The following is a 26142-nucleotide window of genomic DNA, read 5'->3' on the forward strand; positions in this document are numbered from 1 at the left end:
TCCATTCTCAGGAATGCCAAATATATTATTTTGTGAGTCACTAACATCCTACCCAACATTTTTTGTCATTCAATTTGTGATTTGTTGCATTGTTCCTTTCAACAGGACCAAGGCCATCTTATTTCACAATAAATAACAGTTGCCCTGGGTAAAAAAGAATTGAATGAAAGGGCATAAATACTAATAAGCTGCTCTAAAGACAAGTGGGTATCTGTCCAAGGAAGAATAATCTTTTGAGTTTTGTATCAAAACTCTTGAAGGTGTTGGATTTGGAAACAGATGCATTTTTAATTGAATAGTCACTTATGAAAGAAATAGTTTGGTGTAGTAATGAAGGCATCAAGTGTTCTGACCCGAGTCATGCAAAAAGAAGTAGGTGCTAATCTGTTTATTGCACAACATAATGAATCAAGCAGTTCCCCAAAACAACCTGGCAGACCCTAAACTTTTTTTGTAGTTATGCTGGTTAAGTCCAGCCCCAATTTCTCCAAGAGCAGTCCCCCATAAACTGTGAAAGCACAATCCAAGGACAAGACCCAAGCCTAGTTGAAAATTACAGGCCAATCTCCTTATGCTGCGTCACCTGTAAAGTCATGGAATCAATTATTAACCAATCCATCATCCTCCACTTAGAGACAAATAACCTACTCTCCAATAAACAATTTGGTTTCAGAAAAAACTATCCTGTAATCTACAACTCTTACATTGCAAAAACATATGGACGACACAACTCGACCAGGGCAAAGCAATAGACGCTAATCTACATAGACTTCTGTAAAGCCTTTGATTCAGTGGTACCACGACAAACTACTCCTAAAAATAAAATCCTATGGTATCTCTGGACAACTGAATAACTGGATAGAAGCATTCCTGTCAAACAGACAACAAATGGTCAAAATCGGGAGCGTCCTATCAAATCCAGTACCTGTCAATAGTGGTGTCCCCAAGGCAGTGTTCTAGGACCAACTCTCTTCATACTCTACATAAACGACCTCTGTGATCATATCAAGAGCAATTGCGTTCTCTTCGCTGATGATGTAAAGCTGTTCAATACCACAGACAATACTGCTACCCTACAAAAGATCTTGACTATGTATCAGAATGGTCAAACAAATGGCAACTTCAAATCTCAACAAATAAATGCTCTGTCTTACATATTGGCAAAAAAATCAGAAAATAAAAATACAAGCTGAATAGTCAAGAACTTGTTGATGACCCAAGCTCTGTAAAGGACCTTGGAATACTCACCTCTAATGATCTAAGTGCTAGAGCCCACTGCAACTACATAGCCAAAAAAGGCATTAAGAGTTGTTAACCTAATCCTCACGTAGCTTTTCTCTGGTAATATCACACTACTAACCAGAGCATACAAAACATTTGCTAGACCAATACTCGAATACAGTTCATCAGTCTGGAACCCACATTACGTATCTGATATTAGCACAATTGAGAAAGTCCAGAAATATTTCACAAGAAGAGTTCTCCACTCCTCTACTCGTTGTAGAATACCTTATGCCACCAGACTTGAAATTCTAGAACTAGAAAACCTTGAATTACGCCTGCCTTCGGTCTGACTTAAGCATGGTATATAAAATCATACATTGCAATGTCCTACCTGTCAGTGAATACTTCAGCTTCAACCATAACAACACAAGAGCACACAATAGATACAAACTCAAAGTAAACCGCACCAAACTTGATTGCAGGAAATACGACTTCAGCAATAGAGTGGTCAATGTCTGGAATACTCTACCCGACTCTGTAGTTTCTTCCCCAAACCCCAAAAACTTTAACCTTAGACTGTCTACTATTGACCTCACCCCTTTCCTAAGAGGTCTGTAGGGGGCATGCATAAGCGCACCAACGTGCCTACCGTCCCTGTCCTATTGTTTCTCTTATTCTTTATTTTTCTTATATGTACCCATTTCATGTATTCACAACTATGTATACACTTATACTTATTATCTTGTAAACAATTGGCAAATCAAATCAAATAAATAAATAAATAAATAAAGTTCTGATATCTACAAGAGAAAATTTCACAATTCCACAAGGCAAGAGCAAAGTCTACAGAGAAAGTATGAAGTCCACAGAGCAGGTCTGAAATCCACAACACAAGGTCCAAAGTCCACAAAGCCAAAGCAAGATCTATGAAGCAGGGTTTGAATTTCACAAAATTGGAGAAAGTGCATTGAAGAAGCAAATAGTTATCTTCAACAAATTAAGACGGGCAAGGTTACTTCCTTGTGAGTAACCTTGCCAACCTCCTTTGTGCCTCCCTATTTTCCTCTCGTCCCATCCATGGATTGGGTGGGATAGCAATAGCAACAGCACTTAAACTTATATACCGCTTCACAGTGCTTTACAGCTCTTTACAGAGTCAACATATTGCCCCCAACAATCTGGGTTCCTAATTTTACTGACTTTGGAAGGATGGAAGTCTGAGTCACCTTTGAGCTGCTCAAAATCAAACTCCTGGATTGAGCAGTGAGTTAGCCTGCAGTACTGCATTCTAACCACTGTGCCACCACCCAGGAGGCAGCTGTTCCTCATCAGAGGTGATCTGTTGTCACTCATTGACACTAACCAATGGCAGCCAATACTCCTCTTCTGCTACTAGAGGCAACTGACCATCTGATCGACCATCTCTCTTATGCCAGATGGATCTGGGACAACAGCCCTCAGGCTTTCTGTGTGCTCCTAGGGATTCATGCCACCCCTGTCTGATACCCCTAGTTTGGGCTCATTTTATTATGTGAACCAGCTTCCAACAGGCCCATCATATCAGGGTAGAAACTTGATCTAAGCACTGGTGCCCCTTCAGACACAAAGCCACTCATGTGACCTTGGGGCAATCATCCTCTCTCAATCCTAGAAAAGTCAATGGCAAGCCACTTCTAAAATCTTTCCTTGCAAAAAGAGAGAGGGGGAGGGAGAGAGGGAGGGAGGGGGAGAGAGAGAACCAGCTTATAAAAGATAGTAGAAAGAAAATACAGCCCAGTTGATAGAGAGCACAATAGCAAATAAGTTATTGATCTCTTTAGAAATTGGTGTGATTTTCTCCCCTCCTTATAATCTTTTGAATGCATTAGAAAAATCTAGAAGTGAGTTATCTTTTCTGCACCATTAATACTTTGTCATTTTAGGATGTTTTAAAATTAAAGTGAACTGGAATGTTTACATTTGATGTTATCTTTATACTTGTTTTTATGACCTTCATTTATTGAAGCAACAATGGACAGATATGGATCTGGATCCTGCTCTTACATAAAACATTTCCTCAAGAAATTCCTTACTTTTTAAATAACCAAATTGCATTTTCATTGTTCTGCCCCAGGCACTAGGCATAAAGAACACAAAATCTGAGGATGCCCTCCGCTAGTGATTGACATCATGTTTATATAATAGCCCATATACTTATTTATTATTTTTTCATAAATACATAAATAAATACAATTTTTGGCTTGTTATTAATATTTTTGATGTCTTATGATTGTACTTGTTTTAATATTTTGATTTTATGATTATTTTTTATTGTGTGTCACTTTTGATGATTAGTAAATGATCAAAATCTATTTGAGCTTGCCTGAGAGATTTGACTGTCTGAGTGAAACTCAGTCCCTGTTGTTCTACATACAAAAACTTACTTAGATTGGCATCTGAAATCTTCTTCTATCCAGTCAATGAGATATGATCTTCACTACAGCTGAAAATGATAAAATAGTTTATGACAGGGGTGTCAATCTTGTGGCCCGCAGGCCAGATGTGTCATGCACTGGGCACTCCCACCCCAAGTTTAGCAAAGGGGAAAAAGTCATAATACATCATGTGATGACAACATGATGCTGCAAGTTTGACACCCTGGTTTATGATATATCAGGACAGCATGTATATGTGCTACCTTCTCTTATCTGCCATCTGGACAAATGTCTTCTCTTTAATGGAAGAAGTATGCTTGTTATGTATATCTTTCCCTCAAGCTTAAAGAACAGTTTCTTCAATTGTATAGCAGAAATCTAGACTCATTACAAAGCTTTTATTATATTGCTGCTATCAAAACATCATTCAGATTATGTCACCTCCATATACAGACAAAAATAACAAAATGTTAGGCAAAATCTATTTGATTTCATGTGGGATTTTCATATTCACAGGTTGCAGTGGGGAGGTGTTTGCTGGATTTTGCCTAAAACATATAGAAAGAATTGGAACATTGGGTACTGGGTAATGTATTTGAAGTTGATGATCAAACTATAGTTCCATAAGGTATGTCTCATGATATGAGTACATAAGAAATGTTGCCTTTTGTGAAATAACTCACTGAATCTTTGTGAACTGGTATATAGTACATCCAACTATCCTTTGCAAAAAAACTCATATAAATCCTCTACTTAAATGAACAATTAGAATGGAAAATCACTATATTCTTCCTATTCCTCATTAATTTACATGAATGCATTCATTCATTCAGCCATCTCACAGAGTTGTGTGGAAAATAGAAGAAGGAAGAAATATTAGGTATGTTTTCCACCTTGAATTATTTATAAAAATAATACTGGTGGAATAAAAAATAAAATAATCAAATTCAGTCTTGTAAGATTATGTTAAAATAATCATACCATAAATATGAAAGAAGTACTGCTGGTTTTTGGTTTTATCTACATTACGTCAAAGGGCTAACAGTAACTCTGGGCAGCTCACAAAAATTAAAACCAGAATAAAATGTAATGAACAAAACAAATCATAAAACTATATTAACCATAAAAGATAATGAGCAGCATATACAACTCATACACTATGTTCAATAAACCATCTATCAGGTTCACACCCTTTATATCTTTAAGAACAATAAAGTTCACAGTCCTTCTAGAACAGTATTTCTCAACTTCAACAACTTTAAGGTGTGTGGACTTAAATTTCCAGAATTGGAGTTGAAGTACCCTGTCCCCCCCAAAAAAAAAAAGACCTATCCCAAAATAAACTCTACCATGTTTTACGTATGTGCCAAATATAAGCCCTACCCCAAAACAAACCCTATTTAAGAGTTTGCACAGCTGGCCACCTGTCTGTTTTGTCTTTGCCATTGTTGCCATGGCCGTGAGGTGAGATGGGTGGTGGTGGTGCTGCCCAATGAGCCCCTTAGTGGTTTACCTCAGGGACCTCAGGGTACACACATTTTAAAATTGCTGAACTTGAGAAGCTCTGCTCTAAAATATAATCATTAATCACGAGCAGAAATATTTTTGCCTTCCATTAGAATAATCCATTAATATGTCTTGACATCAGGTGATAAACAAAGAAACATTCCAGGTTGAATGACAATTAAAGCCGATATGCCATTTTAACAATCTTCCATATCTCAGGATTCCCAGCTGGTTTGGGATTGCATCTTCTAAAATTCCAAGCCAGGTTAGCTATTGATCATGCTGGCATAAAATTCTGTAACTGTACTTTCAACATATCAACATTATTATATTAGGGAAAACAATATGCAAAATATATAGAGTATATTGCACTGTAACAAATATATATTATGTGAAGAAAAGGGTTAACTGAACTGTGCTTTTTAAGTCAAGCCAACCAGAATGCTTGAGCCAACGCTGCATCTTATCTGTTTTTGCAAACAGAATGACCTCTTGACAACCATCTTACACTTGTCCCTGGATACAGTATATTTATATAAGAGATCATTAACAGCACAGCTGAAGTGTAATTGAATGCAGGATTCAATAACAACACAGAATTTAAAATGCCATCTAAATATAAAATTCCATCTCAGTCTTGTTCTGCTTAATTAAGGGCTTCTCCATTCTTCCTGTCTCCCCTCCCCTTTCTCCAATCAGAACCAGTCTACTCTTTCAGTTGGACTAATTGTTAGGAATGGAAGCAGCAGGGAGTGAAAGAATGAGTGACTGTTTGACAGGTTTATTTTGATAACATTTGCGCCCATTTCAAGGAGGATAACATTACATGTGCCTGAGGTTGTCCGAGCAGACTAAAGTAATGGGTCTCAATTATAAGCAACATTCCATTTTTGCTCTCAAAGGAATAAAAACACAATGTGGCCAAATAGGGCAGGTCCCTAAGTGGAGAATCTGGTTTTGATAATTGAATTGCATTAAGGAATTGATCAGGAGGAAAGTTAAGTCCTTTGTGAACAGGTTCAGAGAACCAAAAGGATAGTTTTCTGTTTATGATCACCCCTGGGCCAAACTAGATGTGACATTGTTCATTTCTTTAGAATTTAGATTCTTTTTTTCCTTTTTAAGAAAACAAATAGATGCCCAATGGATTTAAGTTTACACACACATATACATAGATGCATTATTTCCATTGTGAATGTCAGATACAAAACTGACCCAGTTTTGATGACCAGAAATAAAACTTTAAACTTTGACACAGTCCTGTTCAAGACAGCCATCCTATGCTGGTGACTATGAAATATCTAGTTTGGTTCACAATAATCTGTTAAATTATTTCATTCATTAATATGTAGATGATATGATGATGATGATGATGATGATGATCCATAAAATGTTGGTATCAGCTTTTAGCAATCACAAAGATAGATTTTCTTCAGAAGAACCTTTCTCCAACTTCATATTTCAGGTTTTCCAATGAAACACTCATTGCTGTCAAAATTAAGCCCATCCATCTTGCTGCTAATCATCCTTTTCTCTTTCCATCCCTCTTCCCAAAAAGCTAAAAATTGCACATTAGGTCCAAAGTATAATAGAGTTCATTATTTTTGCTTCTGGTTTAATTTCTTCTATGACCAATTTGTTTGTTTTCTTGACTATGCATGATACTTGAAACCAATGTTTGACAGCATCAATACTCTTTCTATCCTACTTTTTCAAACTCCAGCTTTCCTTTTCCATTGAGCATCACGGGAAAACCATTTCATACTTGCATGATTTTGATAAGTCATTCTTTTACTTCATTTCAATTTCCCAGGCATTCAATTCACCCATATTTTCCTCCTTTCTATTCTCAACTTTATAGTACAAAAGCAAAAATACAAAAGCAAAAATACAAAGGAAATACTTTTCTACAAATATTGGGAGAGGAGGAAATATCCATAAATGGATAGAAATAAGTACTAAATAGTTAAATATAAATACTAAATACAAGTAGTCCTTGACTTACAACAGTTTAGTGACAGTTCAAAGTTATAACATCACTGAAAAAAGTGACAAATGACTGTTTTTCACATGTACAACCAGCATCTCCATAGTCACATGATCAAAAGTCAGATGTTATGACGATTGTAGTATCCAGGAGTCATGTGATCACCTTTTGTGATATTTGATGAACAAAGTCAATGGAGAAACCAGTTTCACTTAATAACCATGTTACAAATTTACAAACTGCAATGATTCACTTAACAACCATGGCAAGAAAAATCATAAAATGGAACAAAACTCATTTAACAAATGTTTCACTTAGAAACTTAAATTTGGGGCTCCATTGTGATTGTAAATTGACAACTACCTATAAATAAGTAAATAAAATAATAAATAATACAGATAAAAATTAATAAATGATTAGAAATGATTAGAAGAGAAACAAACAGTCAGACCATGTTAAAAAGAGATAATGAGAGCAATCTGATTCCTGGAGCATATATTCATATTGGCTCATTGCTGAATCTGATAAATGTGTGCTACAGCGGTGTTGTCAGTATAACAAAGGTTCTTGCTTTGTGATCATGAGTCTAAACTCTAGCTGCTAGGGCTGGCATATAGAGGATCTTCTTTAAAGATCATAATATAAAATATAGATTATTACAATAGGAAGCGCTCACTCTTATTTGGTACCAAAATTGTATAGTGTATTAGTATTACTTTTATTAGCACTGATATATAAAACACTATTGGTACTCAAAAAATGGATTTCATCCTTCTATCATCAACTTTTTTTTTTTTTGCTTTGCTTTTTTCATATCAGATGCTACTCCACAATGCTGTTTACAAATTCGGCCCCCATATTTACAAACGTGGAACTTTGACTTATTCATGATACAGAAGGTTGCACTAGATCATTAGTCCACTCCAATAAGGGCAAATGTGGTCTTCCTTTGATTCATTATATTTTAAAAATGGTGGAGGCAGCACATATTCTGAAGAAATAATCTGTTGGGGACTGCATTGCATACCATTAAGTGGTAGTTCAAGTAATGCCTAGGCTACAATAACAACAAAAAGGCACTATTTTCTTTTCCTCTGTTTTCCTTTCCCATTTTCCAGCATCCCCTCTCCCATTGTTTTCTCTCTTCTTCCTCATGCAGAAGGGATAAATTGTTTCTGACAGAGATCTGAATTGATTGCTTACAAACTGTTTTTGAAATTAGTCCAAGGGCCACATATAATTAGCCTAAAGGCTGCAGATCACCAGTTCATGCCTGCAGTAATACAGGGCTGATGCCCTCACAATTGTATGTTGAACATTTAATATACCCTGCTATATCTGCATTGCAGGGCACTGGGAATTAGGTATAGATGTTTAATTTGCTCAGTGGGAATGGCTTAAATCCAAATTCAGATCACCGTGTTGTTTGTAAAAAGATTCTTTCAAAAAGCCAGAACCAATTTTTTTAAAAGAAAAAAGTAAACACCAGTCTTTGCAAGTTCTGTCACAATGTTCAGTCCTTATTAATGAAACTCTATGTTGGAAATGCCAGTTGGCATACACTTGCCTGCCTTCTTTTTTTTTTTTTTTTCATCATTACAAACTAAACAACAGCCTCACCAGTCTGTCCATTTTGTTGCCTGTTAGTCTTCTGGCTGATTTCCAGCTAGTTCATTATATTGAAGCAGTCATCAAAACGTTAAACTCTCACTCATCTTCTGCTCTGAAAGGCAGCTTAGTTGAAAAATGTGATTGTTTGTATAGCTACATCCTATACACATTTGCTCAGGAAGTGATAAAGCTGACACAATTACCTGGTGGGCTTCTGCGGAACTTGTGCCAAGAGGTTTCCTGCCTGATTACAAACAATGGTTGAGGAAATCAGCCTCATGGCCAGGAAACCCTAATTACTTGCATCATTTTCCCCCCCCCTATGATTTGGCTCTTCTTAAAAACAATAGGCCTGGTCTTCTCCACCCCAGTGGGAACGCAGTAATCCAAAGTATGCTTACCGATAAGTGAACTGGATTTTCTCTCTACTAAGGATGCCTACAATTATATCCTTTGCTCATTTTGTGCTGATGTAACACTAAACGCTCAGCTTTTTATTTTCAGGTCCCACAAAGGAATTCCAGAAGGGCCTTGTGTCCTATTTCATAGTAAACCATTCTTCCCCCTCACCCTCCCAGGTTGTTAGGGGGCAGCTTTGTATCTGGAAATGTCTCATATTGTAAGCACTATTCAGGAATGTTTATGGATAAACTATAAGAAAAGAGAGAGGGGCTTTGAAGTAGCCCATCGTCAGTCAACTGCAGTAAAGCAGATTGAGTAGACAGGCAGTTTCGTTGGTCAAGTTTTCTCTACTATGGCTAGCTTCACTATTTCATTTAGTTGACATCAAAGCTTACAGAAGTGCCCAAATTATTTTCTTAACAGCAATATGGAGGAGTTCATAATTACCTTCTTGAGTGATGTTTTTAAGCTTAGTCCTGATGTTTACTAATGTCTCAGATCCAAGTGGTAACTAAGATTGACCCTGTTGATCTTCAAAGCTTGACAAGGTCAGTCACCTGCTACTACCTGCTGAGGACTATTTCATTAAATCATAAATTCAGAAGACTTTGTTATCATTTTTGAATGGAGATCTCAGATTTGAGTATCATCAGTTGGATATGCCATTCTAGAGAGCCAAAAGTGAAAACAGTGTTGTAAGTGTATCCCTTATGCAAATGCTTAAAATAAAAATGTTGTTATCCGAGACAAATATCAACATTGTGTTATGTGTAGAAACAATATATGTTTGGGAAAAAGACAATATTTAATTATTTAAGAACAATACATTATGAACTAGAACAAGAGTCTTCAAACTTGGCAAGTTTAAGACTTGTAGACTTCAACTCCCAGAATTCCTGAGCTAACATGACTAGAGGAGGAATTCTGAGAGTTGAAGTCCACAAGTCTTAAAGCTGTCCAGTTTGAAGACCCCTGAATTAGAAGGACATGTTCATTTTGTCAATTCAGAAAAGGTTTCCTGTGATTTTAATTCTTGGATGGAAACCACCAGGAAATCTTTTATATAAGATTGACAAAATTGGTAGGTGCTGCCACCAGTTATAATATCTCTGTCATTAGTATATATTGTGACACTCTGTAGCAGGAGCCAGGAAACTCTAGTCCATAGGTGTCATGCCCCTGGTGGAGACTGACTCTGAGGAAGAGGAGGAACAGCCAACAGGGAGTGGGAGTGTGGCTCCAGAGATGGTGGAGGAGGCTGGGGAAGGGCAGAAGCCAGCTGAGCAATCAGAGGAGGATCCAGAACCATCCCCTATCCATCCTAGGTCATGCAGGGAGGAGAGAATCAGGAAAAATGAGGTCTACTCAGGAGGAGGTTACCATGATCCTCCTTGTGGCTTGCAGCTGGGAGCTATGTATATAAGTTTGTAATTGTGTAGTCAGAATTGCTGGAGTCAAAGTTTACTGTTTTCTTTGAAAGAGATTTATCTTTGCTGGTGTTCTTCCCATGGACTCTCCTTGGTTATCTTTCTTGAATGTATGATTAATTATCTTGGCTTGCTTCGGAACTCTCGACAATGCGGTTTGTTTTGGTTTTCTTTTTGCCTCATTATTTACTTTTGTGACTTTAAACTGTGCCTAATAAAACAGTGAAGTTAAGTTGAAGGCCTTACCGGACTTTAATGTATGTTTGGGGTTTGGGGTTATTTTGAGAGACTACGGGTCATCACAACAGGCTTTACATGACAGCTTTAAGTAGGACTCTTTCTCCTTCCCTCTGACATTAGATACTTTGACAGACTTGTATTTTTCCCAGTGAGAAAGTGAAAGTACTCCAGGTTGAGTGACTATAAGAGCTGATTCCCCAAAGAGTGAAGATGTGAAATTGTATAGATACTCTGTGCCTGGCAACAATGGGAACTAAGTAGATATTTTCCAACCTGCACTGATAACCTTTGCCATGAATGTCAATATGGGAAATTATAATTCTTTCCTTTGTCCAGGCTGAACTGAAATTCTCTGGGAAAAAACGAGATGGGTGATGCCTCCTGGACGATGATCAAGAGAGGGAATTTTGTGAAGGGAAGAGGCTTTCCAACCTAAAAGGCTTGCCACCTGAAGGCCAAGGTGAAAACCCAGCCCCTGCTTTGCAGAAAAGAAGAAGGCTGATCCCTGCCTTTTAAGTGCTTATCATTTAAAATGTGACACAGGGAATATAAAAGCTATTTCTGAAATGAATATTCCCTGCTTCGTGCTGTTCAATATTACAATATATATAATTTTAAAAAGATTATTTTTTTACTAAATGAAAACCTTGTTTCAGTTTTTATACATGTTCAGTTTCTATACATTATACAATTTATTACTTTATTGAAGCGGAACATCTGGTGACAATTCAAAGTACAATAGAGCTGATACTTGTTATTTCAAGTGTCCTTCTCAAGAATGTCAACACATATGTGTGTCTGGGATCACGGATGCTTCCAGTAGAGCATTTTGCAGTCCTGGAATGTCTAAGTGGTGACATTATCACTTTTCAAACTTCTAGTTTATCGAATGTGGTCAACAATCACTTGCCAAAAAAAAATGTGTTGAGTGTCTCATGGATGGCTAAGTTTTAATGCTCAAAGTGCTGGTGCTGTTCCATGCAAGCTGTGTCAGATGGATCTTTCAATGTTCTCATGGAAATCATTGCCATGCATCTTGTGGATTGGCAAAGGGACTATCTGCTGTTCTTGGCAGACTCAGATAAACGAGCACCATTTCAAGCAGTGCTCACAGGAAATGTTCTGTGCTGGAGCAGATGTCTTTGTGACATCCCCTCATTTAGTAGTGAGAGTGTTGTCAGCATGAGTGTTCTGCCTGGGATGTACTACTCTTGGGAATGTGCCCCATCTGGCTGGAACCTGGCATTCCTTGTTGCACAGCCAGAGGTATCACTGAAAAATTTGGAGTAGCTCTGATGTGCAACAACAGCAGTACTGGGAAAAAATGGCATCCGTCCAGCTTTCTCCAAATCCCATTTATTTTCTGTATATTTATTATGTCCTTCAGTGTAATGAAATATTTTAATCTTCAGTAATTTTAATTCTATATTTTAAAAATATAGAATTTCCTCTTTTTCTCTCTGTCACCAAGTTGTTTTGCCTGAAGGATTCCCTAGTATTGAAAAGACATTTGTTTGTACTTCTTATTTTAACGATGTATACCAAGAATGTATTTGGCATATTTCCTAGTAACATGGTATTCAAAACTGTTTAAGAAACTAAAAGTAATCAATCCATTTTGAAGTGGTAAGCAAACTATGGGAAGCCATGGAGTCCCCTGAATCTGCTATTATATAGTTTCTAGATATATATGATCAAGTAGGAAGTATCTTCCTGAGTGTTCTCCTTGTTCTAAGAAAGCAAACAAAAAACCAGATAACAATTTTCATTTCCCTTCTTTAATATAGCTGAATCAATCATTCCTACAGTTGCACAACCCTCTATAAACTTACTAGCCCAGTAGTTGTCTCCATAATATAGTTGTTCAAAGTATTGCTTAGCAGTTTATGTAAAGTGTCATGCACGCCTCATGTGGCAAATGATAAAAACTCTAATTTATGACATTCTGTACCCTGCCAGGCATTTGTAAATGAGTGTATCTTACTTGTATGTGGAAAGGATGAGCAATTCATTTTCTCATTTATAGTTATGCATGCATCTCTCTCTGTCTCTCTCTGTCTCCCCCTCTCTCTCTCTTTGTCCCCCAAAATAAAGGCATTACAGTATTATTTACTTTATCTATTGGTTTCTATGCCACATTTCCAATTTAAAGCCATGGTGATGAGCCACGGTGGTGCACTGGTTAGAATGCAGTACTGCAGACTATTTCTGCTGACTGCTGGCTGACTGCAATTTGGCAGTTCAAATTTCACCAGGCTCAAGGTTGACTCAGCCTTCCATCCTTCTGAGGTGAATAAAATAAGGACCCAAATTGTTGGGGGCAATATGCTGACTCTGTAAACTGCTTAGAGGGGACTGTAAAGCACTGTAAAGTGGTATATAAGTCTAAGTGCTATTGCTATTGCTAAATAATGTATTTTTTTTCCACTTTGTACCAGCATATCCCTGGCAAAGCCCAGGTACTGACTTATTTCTCATTTGATTGAAAGGTAACCAATAAATAATTTAGGTGTTTTACATTTCCCTTCATTCCATTATTTAATATGACACACTTTTTGTATCCCTGTGCAAGAAATAATATGTGGTAACAATTCCTATTTTGGTCTGTTACTTACCATTTTACTATTATTTTGACATTAAAATAGGCAGATAAAGAAATCTTACCTAATATCCTTGAGACTTTGCCTTTTTCTCTCAGCCAGCTCTCAGCAGTCTTGGCTGAAAGTGAAGATAGCCACTGAGAGTTTAGAAACTGTGAGCAAAAAACACTTACACTCTTTCTCAAAGGAGGAAAAAAACAGGCCTTTTTAGCCCTAAAACTTGGTAACAAGAGAAGCTGTAATCGGTGTGTGATTTTATCTAATCTTTCTTCCTCATGCTGTGCTTATAAAAGCATTGTAGAACATTGAAATAGAATAACAGAACATCAAGCTTGAATGATAATGAAGAGATGAAAGAGCTGACCAGTTTTCTAAAATAGCTATTCCCCATGTTCTGCTAAACTCAGCTTCTTGAAATAAATATATATATATATATATGGTATTCGGCTTTGTTCGGGTATTTTCCCACGTCATTATAGTTGTGCTTTTAAAGTTGTAGCAATGTTTCGGCAGAATCTCATCTGCCATCATCAGGCTTCTGTATTGTGTTCGTCTGTGAGTCAGACTTTTACAGTTGTTTCAGTTTTAAATTTGGGGCGAGCCTACTGCTGTGCCAGAATGTTTTTTTCTTCATCCTGATTGGTTGGGAGTCTTGGTCTGTGTTTATTGGTCTTGGAGTTTGCTGTGTTCTGCTTGATTGGTGTTTCTAATATCTTCTGTCTGTTCTGTGGCTTTTTGTGTGTGTGTGTCTTGATTGGCTGGCAACATTGTGTTCCTGTATTGGAGGCTTTTAGTGCAGCTTGGCTCCGAGTAAATGGACGGCTATCATTTGTTAGGAAGCTAGGTTTCATCTGGATGCCTGGTTGGGGTGTGTTTGAGCTGGAGGTATCAGGGGGGATCTGTTTGTGCCCAGGTGTTTGCCTGGCTTGTGGTGTGGAGATTTTTTTGTTTGTGAGTGCAGGCTTCCAAATAATTGACAGTCTGGTGGAATCATCTCTTCTATTCATGCTTTCAGGTCTTTTTTCAATCTCTATGACTTCTCTGATAATTCTGTGGCTGGGGTTTTCTATAGTGGCTAATGTTTTGGTGCCATTGAAGTTGATGCTACGACCTGTTGCTTTCATGTGTTGGACTAGTGAGGAAGTGTGTTCCAGCTTTTTTACTGCATTTTTGTGTTCATCCAGGTGGGTACTTATTCTTCTATTGGTCTGTCCAATGTATGTGGCCGGGCATGATGCACAGGGGACTTCATATATGCCTTGGTTTTCCAGGTCAGTTTTATCTTTGGGGTTTCTAAGGATGGCTGCTATTTTTCTGTCTGTTTTGAAGGCAGTCTTGATGTGATGCCTGTGTAGTATCTTGCTGATTTTGTCTGTAGTGCCTCTTATGTAGGGCAGGACAGCTCTTCCATAGGTCTGTTCATCTTCTAGGTCTCCATTATGTCTCAGTGTGTTTTTGTGGATCAAGCTGGTGATTTTGCTTTTGTGGAAGCCGTTGGCTGTCAGTACTTTAGTCAGGGTGCATAGTTCATTCTTTATGTGTGTCTTGTCTGCCAGGCGTTTGGTTCTAGCAATTAGTGTTTTGGCCACACAGCACTTATCTGTGCTGGGTGGTGGTGGGATTGGGCGTTGAGGTAGCAGTTGGTGTGTGTTTTCTTCTGGTATATGGTGTGTCCTAGTGTGCCATCTGTTTTTTTGTAGATTAGTACATCTAGGAATGGTAGTTGTTTGTTTGTTTCCGTTTCCATGGTGAACTTGATTTTGGGGTGTGTGCTGTTTAGGTGTGTTAGGAAATTGTTTAGGTTTTCTTTTCCATGGGGCCAAATCACAAATGTGTCATCGATGTATCTTAACCATAGTTTGGGTTTGTTGGTGGCATTAGCCAGGGCTCTGGATTTGAATTCTTCCATGAACAGGTTTGCAATGACGGGTGACAGTGGTGATCCCATAGGGGCTCCTTCAATTTGTTTGTATCTTTGTCCTTTGTATATGAAATATGTGTTGGTTATGCAGTGTTCTGTTAGTTCCATGAGGTGTTTAGCTGATTGGTATTTATTTTTGATGATTTCAAGAGTTTCTTGATGATTTCAAGATGAGATTCTGCCGAAACGTTACTACAACTTTAAAAGCACAACTATAATGACGTGGGAAAATACATGAACAAAGCCGAATACCATACATGTAAGTACCCGTGAAAACTTAAGAAAACACACACACACACACACACACACACACACATATATACACACACATCAAAGTTCTGATTTATATTCCTCATTAATTTCTATAATTTTAAAAGCAATAATAATAGTTGTGGGTTTCCAGTGACCCTTATTTGGCCAGAATACTGGGCAAATGGATCAACACTTTCCATTTTCTAAGAGTCTGTCAAGTAGAGCCATTGGCAATCTTACCCTTGTTACAACAATTGCCTTCTCTGGCAGTTCACAGCTTTCTAATATGCAAGGCAGAGATTTTTGTCCCCATCACTGAAAATTGAGACAGAATCTTTCTTCATGCAATGCAAGGACTTCACACAGAGATCTGACCAATTGCCAACAAACACCTCTTTTTTAAAATTGCTTTAATATGACATATTAATGCATATATGTGTGTTTCTCTGCATTCTTTGGCAATAGATAGAAAGTGGTCTCCATTGGGATTAATGGATTTGTTTTAAGAGAATAACAGAATTGGAAGAGACTTTGGAGGTTTTCTAATCCAACTCTCTACTCAAGCAGCAGATGCTATATTACTTCAGACAAATGGCTATCCAATCTCAATCTCAAATGGTTGTCCAATCTCTTCTTAAAAACCTTCCATGATGGTTCTGACTTATTGTTTAAACATAGATCTAGGAAGAGCTACTGTACATATTCATCCATACACTTCAGAGACACCAGATGCTGTATATTGCATGGTTTGTTGCTTCACCTAAATGAAAAGAGAAGAGAAAGAAGGAAAATAAGAAGGAATCCTATAAAAAAGGATCTAAGAAGGATCCCTTCATTAGAATAAAGTGATGGTGCCTCAAGTTGAACAAAATAAATTACAGAAACTGATCATGGCCTGTTGCAGTACAGCAGGGCTGTCTACCTGGTGTCCCACGGGCCAGATGCATCATGTGCAGGCCACACCCACCCCGGCTCTGCAAATGGAAAAAACGTATCGAAACATCATGTGATGACAACATGATGCCACGAGTTTGACACCATGCAGTAGAGCATTGAATAGAGTTGAAATCAACTTTGGGGGCAATGGAGGAGCAGCCATGATCTCCTGTTCCTTTCAATCCATAGTCAGAGACATCTGTTGCATTGTGATTCAACATGCAGATAATTATAGCAGGAAAAAAAAATCATTCTACATGTTGAGGTTTTTTTTTCTTTTTTAGATATGGTACAGCTTTGAAAAGTAATGCTATTTTCTGTTTTGGTGATGATATGGGAATAGAATTTGAAAAGTTAATCCAAAATTGTGTCATTCCTTTAGACTGGCCAGATTTATGTTCAAGCCATTGGAGGGAAGGGAGGACTGAAGGATTTTTAAAAATTCATTTTGATAAGAATTATAAATGAGTGATTATGTATTTTTCACTAGAGAGATTATTATTAGTAGTCCTCTGACACAATGAGAAAATTTTCTAAGGGTATGTTCCCACGAATAATCTGTACAAAGGTTAAATTTTCAAGATCCTGAACTACACTTTTGAGCACAATGTATCATTTTGCTTTCCAGTTTATATGACAATGCTATTCGTTTTCTTTACCTTATCTCTATCAGGTTCCTTGCAGGGTAACTTTGGATAAGCATGACATCTGTCTTTTTATTCTGAAAAATAAATATGTGAAGTTCTATAAAGGAAAGGGAATTATATTAAGGAGAAGAGAATTTCATGGAGTTAATGATTGCTGATTATTCCATTTGGGTGCATTTTAAGCATGTCCATAACTTTTCTAATCACATTCCTATGATTAAAAAACAGTGTGACCACTGTGCACTGTGGGAAACTTCATAAAAATAATTTAATCCAATCAGACCTGTGCTACTTTTTAAAATATACAGAGAGAGGTAGGTAATACTTTTATGAGGACCAATCAAAATGGGAAAAGTGTGAAAATGTCTAGTTCTCTAGAACCTACAATTGAGCATAATGATACCAAAATCAGTGGATGGGGATAAGAAAGAATTTCCTAAATTAGATCAGAAGTTTCAGATATGAGGTTGACGAAATAAAATTAGTCTGAAAATGATTGTAGACTGAATGATTGTTCCCAGATTTCTGTGACAAAGTAAAGATTGCCGCCAACCTTTCCACTGGGTAGCTACTGCTCTGTTAGTCTACTTCCTTTTGTGGATGAAGCAAGAAAGCTCTGGCCCAGCAAACAGCAGAACATAAGAAAAATGTGATCTTTTCCATTACTGGAACACATGTTTATTGCAATGAGAACTAGTAACTTGAATTCCAGTCTCTGTCAAAACATAATAATGAGTTTTTGGTGTATGGATCCACTGGGCATTAAATGTACAAAATGCAGACTCTGTCTTTCCTGATATAGAGAAATATCTTCCTAAATAAAGTAAGTTCAGTTATACAGGGAGGCAGTGGATGCATTGCCCTCGACAAGAGGAGTTGCCTGTATAAATTCAAGGGAATTGAAACAATACATATTGCCTTTTTCATAAGGATTACCATTAAAATACAATAGCCTTGTGCTGCAGGATTAACCTGGGAGATGAGATGAATTTTATATCATTCTATTTCTTTTAGATGTAAAATATTGCATAATTATCTGGGTAGCTAGCTTTTAGGTAGCTGAAGTGGAAGCATGACAACTGATCATTCAATATGATGCCTTCGATTGAACTGGCTCTTGATATGCAATATAACAGTGTTGATTTAATCATAAAGAAACATGTGTGTGTGTGTGTGTTTGTGTGTGTGTATGTGTAAGAAACACATTAATGTGGATTCCTGCACTGACCAGGAGATTGGACTTAATGGCTTATAAGGTCAATTCCAGTACAGCTATTCTCAGATTCTGAGATTTCTTATGGATTTATAATGCTTTGCTGGAACATGAATCTCTACATTGCATCTTTTTGAACTGGATAAAGATTACATTTCTGCCTTCTTCCAACTTTCTTCTTTTCCCAATTTTGCACCCAGCAATGATCATCATAATAATTTATAAAGTAGTGTACCCAAGTATAGGTAGTGTACCTAAACCATGAATACATCTTGTACGGTTCCAGCAAGGAAACATCGATACGCAAAAATGGCAAATCTGCATGGACTGCAAATTGCATCAACATACTGCATCAACATTTTCATTTCAATCTCCCTTCCTCTCTATGTGTACCAAGTAACTGGTGGGGCGGGGTTGCTATATAAGCGAGGCATATGGCATAATAATAACATGAGTTGTTATTCATAATATTGCTTGGATTGGTCCATGAGTTCCCAGTGGAGAACAATTTTCTGTTCATAAAAAGTTAAATGGGACACCCATTCCCAGATAAGCCATAAAACATTTTAATAGTTTGGTTAATTAGGCCAGATGATTTGAGCATTTGGTGGGGGAATGTGTAAACGGATGGATAGGAAACATTTGGATTTTTATAGTTGTTTGCTATCCATTACTTTGCTTTTATATTGTTTATGCAGCATGTACTTTTGCATAGTGCTGTCTTTTTCATGGGAATTGTCTGACAGAAGACAAAGCAGTATTGAACATCATGGCAGATGAAACCTAAAGTTTTTCTGAAAGTAATATAAACTACCCTCATTTTTGTAAGATTGCACATCTATTCCATAGAAGGCTCTCTTAGTCTCTCTCTGTCCCTCTTGCTGTCTCTATCTGTTTTACTCACATGTTTTCTAGATTTAAAACATGTATTCAATTAGATTCTTCTTACATGATCCATACTTCTCCTTGAATAGTTGGTCTGTTGATTTCCAATATAAACAAAAATTAAGAAGAATAAAAAGAAAGGAAAAGAGGTGCAAGAGAGAATTTAAAAGAAATCCATCTCCCCCATCTCCATCACCTTTCCCTACATTAGAAATATCCTTTTGCCATTGTTTAAATGAAACATCAGTGGTAATATCTGGGGAAAATAACAGGTAAAACATTTGTCATAATTCAGAAATTCTAACCAACAGTGATAGTAATTTATTCCACCTCAACAAGCTATTTTTTAATATAATCACAGAGAACCGCATAATTGTTTTGGGATAATTTAGAGTTTTTATTAGTCAATGTAACCCCAAATTAATGTTGATTTTCTTGATAGCAACTCATTTGCAGGAGATAAATATTCTTACTGTTCTACAATACTTACTAAGCAGGATTAAACCTTTTAAATCTTTAAACTGTAAGTTATCTTCTTAGATCACTATTTTCTTTCCTTTTCCTTTTCTTTTTAAACCTTCAATAATCAAGTGGCATCATAGGATTGCATTTTGGGGTGAAATGAGTGAACTATTTTTTTTTATTTCTAGAGATTTTAACACTGCTTCATCTGACCTTAAATAGGGTAGAATAGGCAATATGGACAGTTACAATAAAATAGTACAACAGTAAATAATAAATATGAGATACTCCAGCAAGTATTCAAAATACACCATTCTACAATATGATAAATAGGTTATTGTTTGTATGATTTTTTTGTATATATACATTGTCCTTTTTTCAAGTTGTGAAGCCACTAAAAGCCCTTTGGAATTGGGTAGCCAAGAAATTCAATAAATAAATAAATTGTCGCAGACCATCTAATTTGGGCTCCTTCATTAGGGTATTGTTTTCTGCTTGATTGTTTGCCTGGTGTTAAATCTGAATATTGGCTGCTGGAGAGAATGTGTTCTGGTCTTTTTGTTTCTTACCTAGTTTTTTTTTATTATGTCTTTTAATTGGTGTGTAAATGTGGTTTATTTAGATGTTATGCAAATATTATTATTATTTTAGGCATTGTTTATCCACTGCAGGATGAAGGCCTCTTCCTCATGTTTCCAACCACTAATGTCCTGAGCTTTCTTTTTGCATTTGGGCCCACAATATTTGCTGATGTCTTTGATCCATCTTACTTTAGGTCTCTTTCCTGGATGCTTTTTATCAAGTGGCATCCATTCTATGACTACCTTGGTCCACCTGCCATCAGTTCTTCTTGCTATGTGACCAGCCCATTATATATGGAAATATGTAAATGTGATTTATTTAAATTATGCCTAAGGATGTATAATCTAATTTCTCTTAATTTTAAAGAAACAATAAAAAATATAAGAATGAAACAAAAAGAACACCCAGGTAAGCACTTATTAATATCAAACAAACAATCAGACAAAAACCAATGCCCTAATCAAGGAGAAAACCACATCAGCTTCAATTACTGGCAGGGCAAGCAGCTGTATATAAACAGGAAGCAAAACCCCACGCTTACCTGCACTGCTGGTGTATAATCATCATCATATACTGTATGTACTGTATATACTCTGTGACTTTGGGAAAAGTGCAAAGAAGAGCAACTAAGTTGATTAAGGGCCTGGAGACAAAAACATATGAAGAATGGTTTCAGGAATTGGGGTATGGCTAATCTAAAGAAAAGAAGGATTAGGGTGGACATGATAGCAGTATTCCAGTGTTTGAAGAGCTTCCACAAAGAAGAAGGGGTCAATTTATTTTACAAAGCACTAAAAGGCAAGACAAGAAACAGTGGATGGAAACTAATCAAGGAGGGAAGCAACCTGGAATTAAGGAGAATCTTCCTAACAGTGAGGACACTTAACCAGTAGAACAGCTTGCCTTCAGAAGTTGTAGGTGCTTCATCACTGGAGACTTTTAAGAAAAAACACAGCCATCTGTCTGAAATGGTATAGGTCTCCTGCAGTGATGGTATTCAAAACTTTTACTACCAATTCTGTGGGCATGGCTTGGTGGGCGTGGCCATGTGACTGGGTGGGCGTGGCTTTTTTGCAGCCCCCACCCATTTTTGGGAGCTTCTTAGCCACAGAGGAGCCTCTGGGGGGCATTTTTGCTCCCCTAAGGCTCCTCTGGGGCTCAGGAAGAAAAGGAACAGATCATGGGAGGGGCACACAGCAGTCCTCCAAGCTCCATTTTGGGAGCTTCATAACCTCAGAGAAGCCTCTGGGAGGGGCGTTTTTGCTTCCCTAAGGCTCCTCTGAGGCTCTGGAAGGCAAAAAGTGGAGGGGGGCTGAGCTCCTCCCTCCATTTTTTGCCTTCCTGGGCCTCGGCAAAGGGAATCCCAGCACAGCTGATCTTATCTACAGCTGGTTATCGGGAGGGAAAAAAGGAAGAAATACCTTAGGCGAATGTCAGGCAGGCAGGTGGGGTGAGCGAGCATCGGGTGTGAGGGCGACCAGGTGGGGTGTGTGGCCAGCCAGAACTTCAGTGACCCATGCAGGTGGTGACCACAAACCACTTCTCAGTTCCTATGCTTTCTGGCTGATGGTTTGGTCACTTTTGAATGCTGGCGGTGCTTTCACTCTAGTGGTAGCAACCCACACAAGTGGCTCAGGTAATACAGCTCCTCCAGGATGGCACATCAATGCGAGTTGTGGCAAGAAGTTTTGCTGTGTCTGTCAGCGTAGTGTCCAGAGCATGGAGGCGCTACCAGGAGACAGGCCAGTACATCAGAAGATGTGGAGGAGGCCATAGGAAGGCAACAACCCAGCATCAGGACTGCTACCTCCGCCTTTGTGCAAGGAGGGACAGGAGGAGCACTGCCAGAGCCCTGCAAAATGACCTCCAGCGGGCCACAAATGTGCATGTGGCTGCTCAAATGGTCAGAAACAGACTCCATGAGGGAGGTATGAGGGCCCGACATCCACAGGTGGGGGTTGTGCTTACAGCCCAACACCGTGCAGGACATTTGGCATTTGCCAGAGAACACCAAGATTGGCAAATTTGCCACTGGCATCCTGTACTCTTCACAGGTGAAAGCAGGTTCACACTGAGCACATGTGGCAGACGTGACGGGGTCTGGAGACGCTGTGGAGAACCTTCTGCTGCCTGCAACATCCTCCAGAATGACCGGTTTGGTAGTGGGTCAGTAATGGTGTGGGGTGGCATTTCTTTAGGGGGTTGCACAGCCCTCCATGTGCTCGCCAGAGGTAGCCTGACTGCTATTAGGTACCGAGATGAGATCCTCAGACCCCTTGCGAGACCATATGCTGGTGTGGTTGGCCCTGGGTTCCTCCTAATGCAAGGTAATGCTAGACCTCATGTGACTGGAGTGTGTCAGCAGTTCCTGCAAGACGAAGGCATTGATGCTATGGACTGACCCGCCCATTCCCCAGACCTGAATCCAATTGAGCACATCTGGCACATCATGTCTCGCCCCATCCACCAATGCCACGTTGCACCACAGACTGTCCAGTAGTTGGGGAATGCTTTAGTCCAGGTGTGGGATGAGATCCCTCAGGAGACCATCCTCCACCTTATCAGGAGCATGCCCAGGCATTGTAGGGAGGTCATACAGGCATGTGGAGGCCACACACACTATTAAGCCTCATTTTGACTTGTTTGAAGGACATTACATCAAAGTTGGATCAGCCTGTAGTTTTTTTTTTCCACTTTAATTTTGAGTGTAACTCCAAATCCAGACCTCCATGGGTTGCTAAATTTGATTTCCATTGATAATTTTTGTGTGATTGTGTTGTTAGCACATTCAACTATGTAATGAACAAAGTATTTAATAAGAATATTTCATTCATTCAGATCTAGGATGTCTTAGTTTTGTGTTCCCTTTATTTTTTTGAGCAGCGTATGTGTACATAAGACAAAAATCAGTAGGACAAATATTTCTAGCATGGAACTTCAATCATTTCCCATGTTTTACGTGGGAAAAAGTCATCATTCTGAAGGCACCCTGCCTTCTTTCTGGAAAAAAGGTGTGGAAAAAAAGTGTGTGTGTGTGTGTGTGTGTGTGTGTGTGTGTGAGTGTGTGTGTTAAATATGTATTTCTTTTAAAAAAAGAAATACTTCTTTTAAATACTTCTGTCCTTTTGTGGATATAAACAATGCTATAACTGTACAGCTATGACAATTCAAATAAAACTAAAAGTGGTTTGTGTATTTCCAGTTAAAATCTTTCATTTTCATCACTTCAAGTTTCATTACTTTTTATCTTTACTAGAACACCTTGATGCATTGCAGCTCAATGAGGCAATTTAACCCAATGAAATAATTATGATTCCCAGGTTGTGAAGAGAGAGTAATAGACTATCATGCTTTACCGCTAAATCAACTTTTGGTATTCTGCCACAGATCCTAATCTAGTTCAGATGCATATGAAGAACAGGCTGACATTAGGCTTCTGTCTTGTGGTATAATAAGAAGCAGTCACAATTAGTTTACGAAACCACCTGGGAACCTAGAACCAAATAGCAATCTGTGTTGATGTGTCACAAATGGCAGTTCATGAGAGACACACATTCTAATCTTATGAAAACATCTAATTGCTTGTCTTAAAGGACAATAATGTATCACTTTTTTCCTTTGAGGAAAGAACATTCTTAAAGAAGCTGAAAATAAATTCTCATTATGGCAGAGAATAGAATGGAATCATAACAGAGTTGGAAGGTACCTTGGAGGTCTTCTAGTCTAACCCTCTGTTCAGGAGAAGACCCTATATGTTTCTTCAGATTCTTTTTGAAAGCCTTTGGTGATGAACCCCTCAAATCATTTTTGTTGCTTCTTTGCACTCTTTCCTGAGTTCAGCAACTTGTATATAGTGTGATGATAGAACTGGATGCAATATTCCAAGTGTGGTCTTACTAAAGTTTTGTAAAGCAGTACTATACACATACACAAAGAAGGAGAGAGAGTGAGGGATTCCTGGAAAATATATATATATCTTTACTTTATACTGTAATCTTTAAAGTTATTTTGTATGAATTTGAATTTTACTTTGAATGAATGCAAATGAATGATAATTTGCTGACGATTTGGCTGCAGGCACATACATACAGAGGAAAGATTTAAGTTAAACGAGGGACAAACCAAATACACTTAGTGGAAGCTGAAAACATCAGTGATTGATTAAGTTGTTAGAAGGCTCAGGCCAGACGCTGCTTTTAAAGCTAACAGAAAACTAGATCTATTATCCAAGGGTAAATCTGTTAAGGGAAGATGTATCAATGCGTTCATTAGGGTATTGGAGTCTATTTGTTAAGATGAAATAGGACGATGTCTCAAAAACAGACAAAAAGCTGACCTCCCACATGGTGGCATTACACAGCATAAAACATAAAATCTGTCATAGATTTTTTCTTGCATCTGTGCAGTGACTGGGAGAAATGATAATTCATTCCCTAATAATTTTCCTGGCATGTGCACATATATAATAGGGAAGTATAATGTATGTGCCTTGATAAAGAACTATGAAAAGTGTTCCCTTCAGATCAGATCCTTGAGCTTTTAAGCCAATCAATTTCAAAATTTCCATGCATACTTTTAATTATTTTCTTACTTCCAAAATTACAACTGTTTTTGTAGGATTTGAACAGGGTTTGTATGTGTTTTTCCATCTAGATGTACAGTAACGTAAGAACAAATCCCATTACTTTAATGGCTGACAGAACATACGCAACTATTTTCTCTCTCTTTCATACACAGAGCACCTCTACTAATGAAATTACTTTTGCTATTCTTGTTTCTCAGTGGAATAAATAATAATTCATAAAAATATAAGAAATTAATACTTCCATAAAACATGATAGCAGGGGAAAAAACCCTCAAAGCAAATTATATTGGGTAAAATCAATTAAATAGTCACTCATCAAATTAAATGAGCACTTAACCTTGGTATCTATAAAATATTCAGGACAGGCATTATAAACATAATGCCAACATGATGAGAAACATGTTGTGAAGCTATGACACAAGGTCCACTCTTTTAAACATATGGAGTAACCATTATGATTTTATGATGCATGGTTTGTAGTGTTACATCTCCCTATAACAGCCGATCATAAAGGTGCAGTCTTTTTTGTTCTCTGAGCCTAGTGGTGTTTTTTTTTTTTTTTGCAGACATTCCGTTACCAAATTAGGTAACATCATAAGTGCTACAATTCAAATTCAAACCTTTATTGTCAGAGTACAACATGTGTACAATGAGATTGGAGGGGAGTGGGTTTTGCTCTTTCATTTATATACAGGTGGCTTGCCCTGTCAATGTTGGTGGGAGTGCTTTTGCTGGTTCCTTGATTAGGCTGTTATTTACTGTTAGCTTGTTTGTCTGTGTTGGTAGTTCCTTGATTGGATATTGGATACTTCTTGATTGTTGGTTTAGTGTTAGTCTTGGTGTTAATGTATGCTCATATCGATATTGATTGTTGACGATAAAGGGTTTTGGACTATCTGACTGTTCCCTTGTTGCATGTCTTTTCTTTCCCTCCCCCCCCTCTCTCCCTCCCTCCCCCCTTCTTTCTCTCTCTATCATTCTCATGTTCACAGAGTTGGCTTTATTACCACCACCACACCACAACACTAGCTCCAGGGCAGTTGATCAGTGCAGTAAAGTGTATGGTTCAGCTCCAATCTCAGCCAATTGGCTCTCATGAGCTATTCTAGAACACCACTTTTAGAAAGAAAATGGCAGGCAGTGATAGATTGGTCTTCTTAGGAAGAAGCCATAAGCTTCCTTTCTCTTCCTGATGGGAAGGGAAAAAGGGCAAAGAGTTTGCCCCGTGGCCCACCTACTACAATGTGT

The sequence above is a fragment of the Notechis scutatus genome, chromosome 1, assembly GCF_049901735.1.
Source record: "Notechis scutatus isolate UNSWTSFEM ecotype Mainland chromosome 1, rNotScu1.2, whole genome shotgun sequence".
NCBI lineage: Eukaryota > Metazoa > Chordata > Lepidosauria > Squamata > Elapidae > Notechis > Notechis scutatus.